Source organism: Balaenoptera acutorostrata, chromosome 9 (genome assembly GCF_949987535.1).
Source record: "Balaenoptera acutorostrata chromosome 9, mBalAcu1.1, whole genome shotgun sequence".
NCBI classification, from domain to species: domain Eukaryota; kingdom Metazoa; phylum Chordata; class Mammalia; order Artiodactyla; family Balaenopteridae; genus Balaenoptera; species Balaenoptera acutorostrata.
In genome coordinates, this window is record NC_080072.1 from 49968710 (window position 1) to 49977889 (window position 9180).

Sequence of the window (9180 nt, forward strand, 5' to 3'; positions counted from 1 at the left end):
GAAGCTACCAATTGCACACGCTCTTAGTGAAGATCTCTTAAGGCTCATACGGAACTCCTACTGCTCGCGCTGTAGCAGCGAGCTCAGACCACTCCGGGCTGAGCTGGGCCGACTTTATTCTGGGAGCTGGTGCGAATGGTTTGGGATCCGCCTAATTTCTGGAGGGGGTGGGGGTCCGGGCTGGTTTACAGTGCTCTATTCTAGAGAAGCTGACCTCTTCAGACTACAAAAGTGACAGTCCCTACACTCCACCGGCCGTCTTCCCACCATTCTGCCCTTCCCTAGGGGAAGAGAACAGGAAAGGAGGGATGGAGCCCTTCACAGCTAGGACTCAGGTCAGTAAGCGTTTCTTCTCCATCCGGAAACGCAGTTTCAGAGTCATTTCGGAGATCTTGTCCCCACGCTGGAGGCTTAAACATTGTCAAATCTGGTCTCTGGAATCCTGTGCTTTCACATCATTTCTACAGTACCTTCTATATAGGTATTAGGAGTTCCTGGCGTGTCTCTGACTTCTAGCACAGTGTTGACACACTATAAATGTTTAAGGGATGGATACTGTTGAAGAGACAGTATCATCATAACTTCACATCTTCAAATGATTTCAAGTCCATTGAGAGAAAAAAATTTAGAATTTTGGGGTTTAGGAACAAAGAATTCATTAAAATTTTTACATGTGTCCCATACAGAAGTAGTATTCCCAGTTGCTTTTTTTTTTTCTTTATTTTTTTGGCTGTGTTGGGTCTTCATTGCTGCACGTGGGCTTCTCATTGTGGTGGCTTCTCTTGCTTCAGAGCATGGGCTCTAGGAGCGTGGGCTCAGTAGTTGTGGCACGTGGGCTTAGTGGCTCCACGGCACGTGGGATCTTCCCAGAGCAGGGATCGAACCCGTGTCCCCTGCATTGGCAGGCGGATTCTCAACCACTGCGCCACCAGGGAAGCCTTCCAGTTGCTTTTATATGAAAACTGAGTCACAGGAAGAGAAACCTGATTGAAAAATTCCCTTCCTCTTTAAACTAGTACTCTTTTTACATTCATAATGCAATTGACAAGAAATAAAACTTTAAAACAGCATCAAGCAAGTCACTGTGCTGGTAGTCCTCATGTCAGCCTTCTCTCCCACTTTTGTGTTATCTACTAAATAGTGAACATGAAGGAATTATTTTAGGATCAAAGAGCCAAACAGATAGTAGCTGATGCAGAATACTGATTTAGACTTTTTTTTAATTCCAAAAAGTTATACATTTTCATTCAGAAATCAAAACCACTGAGATGTTACCATTTCGTACCCATGAAGACACAAAGGAAAATTCCGTTATTCCTGGAAGTTTAATCTTCTAATAGCCTCTTCCTTTTCTTCCCTCAACCCTTTCATCTCCCGTCCTTTTTAATTACTTGGTTTCCTCTATGACGTGCATACAGGCATACCTCACTTAACTGTGCTTCACAAATGATGAGGTTTTTTGTTTGTTTGTTTTCTACGAATTGAAGGTTTGTGGCAACCCTGCATTGTCAGATGATGGTTAGCATTTTTTAGCAATAAAGTATTTTTAAATTAAGGTATGTATATTGTTTCTTTTAGAAATAACGCAATTGTGCACTTAATAGACTACAGTATAGTGTAAACATGACTTTCATATGCACTGCGAAACCAAAAAAAAAAAAAATCATGTGACTCGCTTTATTGCATTATTTTCTTTATTGAGGTGGTCTGGAACCAAACCCACAATATCTCCAAGTTATGCCTATATTTTAGTATTAGACCAGATATCTTTGGTTTTATCTTCCAGTGGGCAAAAGGCCCCCTTTGCTCTCCTGCTGTCTTCCACCTGGGCAGATCCCCATCAGTACCCACCTTTAGATTGTCAGGCAACTGGTGAATATGCTCCCAAATGTTAGTTTTTGCTGGATTTTGTTGTTTTAGAAATAACTGCTTTGATCTAGTCAGTATCTGCTATCCTTGGTAAGCCTGCATTCACATGTATAAACACAGACACACACATCCAGATATGTGAGAGTACTAACACAGGCACAGGATTTTTGAATGGATTTTTCCGTAGTTTATATTTTAGCTCTGAATAGGTCTCCAAGAGTTGTTACCTTCCTTTCCTGGTTCAATGATAGATGGGAAAAGTAAAGGCACGCCTCTCTCCTTTTGAAAGAAAATTTCCAACCATTTCATAATTGAAAATATCAATATATTAAAGTAAGTGGTGGGGTAAGGTGGGATTTATCCCTGTCTAAACGGGAACTGCTCCATCTATGATGAATTCTGGTGCTACAGGTTCTTCCACAGAAAAATAAGTTTGACTCTTAGAAAGCCTGAACACATACAGTTGAGGAATCCTTCATCCCTGGAACTAGAATTTATTGCATTTGATGTTTTGGAGGGTTGATTGTTAATTTCGGAGCCAGGCTATTGCTTCTTTGGTCAATTATTATAGTTATAATGGCTGTGACTTTTGAGCAATTACCATGAGCCAAACACTGCTAAATCACTGAGTGCTAATAATAATGAAAATTATATATTTGCATTTCATTTGCAATTCTTGTACTTCAGTAATAAGTAATATATTATTTCATTTGAGCTGTATAACAATCAAAATGTGGACCAGTTATCCCCCTTCTCAGGTGAGAAATCAGAGTCCCAAGTTAAATAACTGGTTATAGGACAAATTAGTAGCAAATCAGGATTAAAACCTAGAAGTTTGGTTTTCCATATCTCTTAAGACTATATTGGGAGATGAAATGTTTTATAAGAAGCATTGTCATTAAAAAAAGAAAATCAAAATACTAATCCTATGTATTTTTATTTCTCAGAAACTGCTTTTTTAGCCACTAAACTCATTGTCACATATATTTAGTAAGTGATATCTCTTATGATTTTCCTCACTTGCTAGAGTGGTACCTAGTTAATGTCTCTGACAAACAATAGTAGATCCTTCTTTTAAGAAATAATCTATTTCAGTCATTACAACATCAAAACGAAGTAATGAGGGCAAGAGAAATCAACTTGAATATCAAGGAGTCCTTGGAGAAAACTGACAGCAGAACTAGTATTGGTAAATTACTAAATTCAAAGATCACATCTATTAAGGTAATAGTGAACAGATCCCAGTCAGGGCCACTGTTCATAATCCAGTCATAATTTAGTGCAAACAATAGAAATACTTTTTTTTTATTCAAAGAAATACACAAACTTGAAAAAAGTACTGGTGTGTGTTAGTGGGGTCACCAGTACAGAGCCAGTATAAACAACACCTTCAAGAAGTTTGGCTGGCCTGGAGGTGATGTATTAATTAACTAGATGGGGGGAATCCTTTCACAATGTATACATATCAAATCACCAGGATGTACACTTTAAGCAACTCACAGTTTTATCTGACTTCAGATTTAGAGATGATTTTTTAGATTTGACACCAGAAGCAAAGGCAGCAAAAGCAAAAATAAGTGAGACTACATCAAACTGAAAAGTTTCTGCCCAGCAAAAGAAACCATCAACAAAATGAAAAGGCAACCTACCAAATGGGAGAAAATATTTGCAAACAGTATATCTGGTAAGGGGTTAATATCCAAAATATATAAACACAACTCAATAGCAAAAACAGATAATCTAATTAAAAAATAGGCAGAGGATTGGAATAGACATTTTTACAAAGACAAAAGGTACATGAAAAGGAGCTTTACATCACTAATCATCAGGGAGATGCAAATCAAAACCACAGTAAGATATCACCTCACATCTATTAGAATGGCTATCAAAAAGATAAGAAATAATATGTATTAGCAAGGATGTGGAGAAAAGGGAGCCCTTGTGCACTGTTGGTGGGAATGTAAATTGGTGCAGCCATTATGGAAAAGAGTATGGAGGGTCTTAAAAAAATTATAAATAGAACTACTGTATGATCCAGCAATTCCATTTCTGGGTATTTATCCTAAAAAAATGAAAACACTAAATTGGAAAGATATCTGCACTCCCATGTTCACAGCAGCATTAATTACAATAGCCAAGACATGGAAGCAACCTAAGTGTCCACTGATGCATAAATGGATAAAGAAGATGCAGTATGTGTATTTATACACAATAGAATATTATTCAGCCATAAAAAAGAAGGAAATCTTGCCATCTGCAATAACACAGATGGATCTTGAGGGTATTATGCTAAGTGAAATAAGTTAGACAGAGAAAGACAAATACTGTATGATCTCACTTATATGTGGAATCTTAAACCCCCCCCCCCAAAAAAAGAAAACAAACTCATAGATACAGAGAACAGATTGGTGGTTGTCAAGAGTGAGGGGGGGGATGAAATGGATGAATGTGGTTAACAGGCACAAACTTCCAGTTATAACATAAGTAAGTCTTGGGGATGCAATGTACAGTATGGAGACTATAGTTAATAATACTGTATTGTATATTTCAAAGTTGCTGAGAGTAAATTTTAAATGTTCTCATCACGAGAAAAAAAATTTGTAACGTGTGGTGATGGATGTTAACTAGATTTCTTGTGATCACAATATATACAAATATTGAATCATTATGTTGTATACCTGAAACTAATGTTATATGTCAATTGTATCTCAAAAACAAACAAACAAAAACACTTCTACTTATGCTATAGATAACCTAATTGGGTACAGAAGCTAGTCCAAGGAGAGCTGGACTCCCAAGGATGTGAATCATAGATATATTCAGGAAGACTAAGGTCCACTAAAAGTCCCTCATCAGGTCATTTTGGATCCTGTATCAGACATCTTCCATTTGCCTTTCTAAATCCACTCCTATCCTTCTCCAACATTGGGAGGCTGGCCTAAATGGACTATATCAATAGGCTCCCGAGCCCTCTGGCTTTGACTAGGTTTGGCCAATGGGAAGCCCTGACAGACTGGCAGGTTAGTTTTGACTGGCTGCTCTTCTAGACCTGAAGTCACAGCTCTTACCAAAGTGCCTTCTTTACATGACTTTCTCCTTCCAGTTTCTGGAGATGGCTCCTTCCTCTTCCTCTTGCCTCTTCGGGCCTAGGAATAAAACACCCCCTTGTTACTACCACTGGAATACTTCCCTATTTCTTGTGGTTTCCCTAAACTCTGCCCACACCTCTTTAAATAGTCCCAGATTGTTAAACTATCATCAAATGATTTTAAAATTAGAACCTGTTTCCTGCTGGGACCCAGACTGAAATACTTATTGGGACCAAAGTGGTCCTAGAAAATAGATCCTCTAAATGGGATTCAGGATTGGGTTACTGGGAGCAGCACAGAGATAACCTCCTTGCTGGGGGAAAAAATTAATTTTAGGGTATAGAGATTTCTCAAATTATCACTAGTGGCAGAATTGAAGAAAAGTGCAGGTAGAGGGCAAGGTGTTGAGGGATCAAGTGGCTATGACATTCAGTTGCTATGATGAAAATAATGATTTAAAAAATTTGGAGCCATCTAGCTTCTCTGTCACCTTCGAGAATAAACAGAGAGAACAAGAGTAACCAAGAGCTGTGAGCATAAAATTAAGAAACAGAAGAGGATCACCAAAAGGTCCCTATGGCAGTTTTGAAGTAGTTCCTCATTTTCAACGGCTGGGAGACCTTCAAGATGGCGGAGGAGTAAGACATGGAGATCACCTTCCTCCCCACAACTACATCAGAAATACATCTACGTGTGGAACAACTCCTAGAGAACACCTACTGAATGCTGGCAGAAGACCTCAGACTTCTCAAAAGGCAAGAAACTCCCCACGTACCTGGGTAGGGCAAAAGAAAAAAGAAAAAACAGAGACAAAAGAATAGGGACGGGACCTGCCCCTCTGGGAGGGAGCTGTGAAGGAGGAAAAGTTTCCACACACTAGGAAGCCCCATCACTGGCAGAGATGGGGGGTGGGCGGGGGAGGAAGCTTCGGAGCCACGGAGGAGAGCGCAGCAACAGGCATGCAGAGGGCAAAGCGGAGAGATTCCCGCACAGAGGATCGGTGCCGACCAGCACTCACCAGCCCGAGAGGCTTGGCTGCTCACCCGCCGGGGCGGGCGGGGGCTGGGAGCTGAGGCTCCGGCTTTGGAGGTCGGATCCCAGGGAGAGGACCGGGGTTGGCTGCGTGAACACATCCTGAAGGGGGCTAGTGCGCCACAGCTAGCCAGGAGGGAGTCCGGGAAAAAGTCTGGAGCTGCTAAAGAGGCAAGAGACCATTGTTTCGGGGTGCGCAAGGAGAGGGGATTCAGAGCACCGCCTAAACGAGCTCCAGAGACGGGCGCGAGCTGTGGCTATCAGCGTGGACCCCAGAGATGGGCATGAGACACTAAGGCTGCTGCTGCAGCCACCAAGAAGCCTGTGTGCAAGCACAGGTCACTATCCACACCTCCCCTCCTGGGAGCCTGTGCAGCCCGCCACTGCCAGGGTCCCGTGATCCAGGGATAACTTCCCCGGGAGAACGCACGGCATGCATCAGGCTGGTGCAACGTCATGCCGGCCTCTGCCGCCGCAGGCTCACCCCGCATCCGTACCCCTCCCTCCCCCGGCCTGAGTGAGCCAGAGCCCCCGAATCAGCTGCTCTTTTAACCATGTCCTGTCTGAGCGAAGAACTGACGCCCTCAGGTGACCTACACGTAGAGGCGGGGCCAAATCCAGAGCTGAACCCCGGGAGCTGTGTGAACAAAGAAGAGAAAGGGAAATCTCTCCCAGCAGCCTCAGGAGCAGCAGATTAAATCTTCACAATCAACGTGATGTAGCCTGCATCTGTGGAATACCTGAATAGACAATGAATCATCCCAAAATTGAGGCGGTGGACTTTGGGAGCAACTGTAGACTTGGGGTTTGCTTTCTGCATCTAATTGGTTTCTGGTTTTATGTTTATCTTAGTTTAGTATTTAGAGTTTATTATCATTGGTAGATGTTTATTGATTTGGTTGCTCTCTTCCTTTTTTATATATTTTTTCCTTTTTTTCTTTTTGTGAGTGTGTATGTGTATGCTTCTTTGTGTGATTCTGTCTGTATAGCTTTGCTTTTACCATTTGTCCTAGGGTTCTGTCTGCCTGTTTTTTTGTTGTCGTTTTTTTGGTTTTTTTAGTATAGTTTTTAGCGCTTGTTATCAACGGCTGCAAGGCAAATATGGCTAAGGACCAAATCACACTCCGACTGAAATGGTTGCAAAATTGCAGCACTAATTAAATTCATAACCTGGTCAGAGATATGGTAAGAGAACTGATGAAGAGCAATGGATAGGCATTTGGGTAGACACCAGTGAGGCTAAGGACACGGCCACCCCATTCCTCTGAACCTCTCTTGTCAATAACAACAATATCCCTTATCTGCTTATCTGAGGGTGTCAGACCTCCACTCCATTCAAGTTTACTCTTGATTACATCTGGAGCATTTGCCTCACAAACTGATACCACATCTCTTCAGTGCTCTTCCCCACCAATGTCAGTGGCTCCAGGCCCATAATGAGACTTAGATCCCAACTTAACCCTGATAGAAAAAAATGCAAGCATTCCCTGCTCCTAGAGGAGATACCTATTAGTACTGTACGAATTACAATACCTCACTAATTACATTAGCAAGAGCCGGGAGAGAAAATGTGGGAGTCTATGATGGACCAAATGTAAGTTACATTTGGGTTGAATTCATCGTCATGGGTGCAAACATCTGGAACCTGGAGTTTAACATGTTGCTTTAAACATCTGAAAGAGCAACCTATTCTGTTAAACTGGGTAATTAAAACCTGGAATCAAACTTGACCTACTTCTAATAACATAACTTCTCGAATACCATAGAGAATAGTGTTCAGAGGTGCAGGGTGATGGAATATTGGAAAGGATTTATTATTACTCTCTTCTCCAGAGTTAAGGGATGTTTTGAAAAAGGAGCAAAGACATTCTTGAAGAGCTTTGCTGTGTCTGTTCTGTGTAGGCTAGAGATGACGGTGAAAATTGTTGCAATGGAAATGGGTTTCTTGATCTTAATGGTAATCATATAACTCAAAAGTGGCAGATGCCAGATGGTGGGCATGTGTTAGAGACAAAGGGTCATAATTACTGCAATAAGTTACAGGAGGGTAGGAATTAACAGTGTTTTGATCCAGAGGAATCTGTGCCAATAACAACTTGACCACAGCTTCCTAAATATGAAACAGATGGACAAATAATTAAGTGCTTAATGATATATTTAAGTATATGTAAGAGAGCCTGGGTGATGTGCTTGCCTTGTCCCTAGCTCATCTCTTTTTTTAAAATTTAATTTAATTTTAATTTATTTTTGGCTGCATTGGGTCTTCGTTGCATGTGGGCTTTCTCTAGCTGCAGTTAGCAGGGGCTACTCTTCGTCACGGTGCACGGGCTTCTCATTTTGGTGGCTTCTCTTGTTGTGGAGCACGGGCTCTAGGTGCGTGGGCTTCAGTAGTTGTGGCACGTGGGCTCAGTAGATGCAGCACACGGGCTCAGTAGTGGTGGCTTGCAGGCTCTAGAGTGCAGGCTCAGTAATTGAAGCACATGGGCCCTAGAGCGCATGGGCTTCAGTAGTTGTGGCGCATGGGCTCAGTAGTTGTGGTGCACAGGCTTAGTTGCTCCGCGGCATGTGGGATCTTCCCGGACCAGAGATTGAACCCGTGTCCCCTGCATTGGCAGGTGGATTCTTAACCACTGCGCCACCAGGGAAGCCCCACCCCTAGCTCATCTCTGACCTAGTTCCTCAGTGATTGTTGTTGCTGCTGCTGTTGCTGAGTCTGGTGGTTCTCGAGTCATACTTGTTCTTTTTTGTTATCTCAGGTTGAGCTCTGCAATTACTCCCTTGCTTTGTAGGCTGGATGCCTGGTCCTTTCTGCAACTTTCTTGCACTTTCCTATTGTAGACTGTGCATCCCGTGCTGCCCTCTGGGGAAACACATGCATTCTTGAGGTTCCTGAATCCTTAACTCCTGATCTGTTCCCTTCTGTGTACTGACTTTTTAAAGGCTCTTCATACACGTCGAATCAGCTCTCCAAAACGGTAGTAATTATTTACACTCCTGTTAGTGGTTATGAGTTGCCATTTTGACAGTCCTGCTTTAATATTCCTTTCATACGTTATTAGCCCCAAGTGTTATGTTTTTATTATTGGTGAAGATAGTATTTTCCCCCATGTTTATTGGTTATACTTTTATCATGAATTGACAGTTAATTTTTTAGACCAGTTTTCATTGATGTTCAACTTTTAATTTTTGA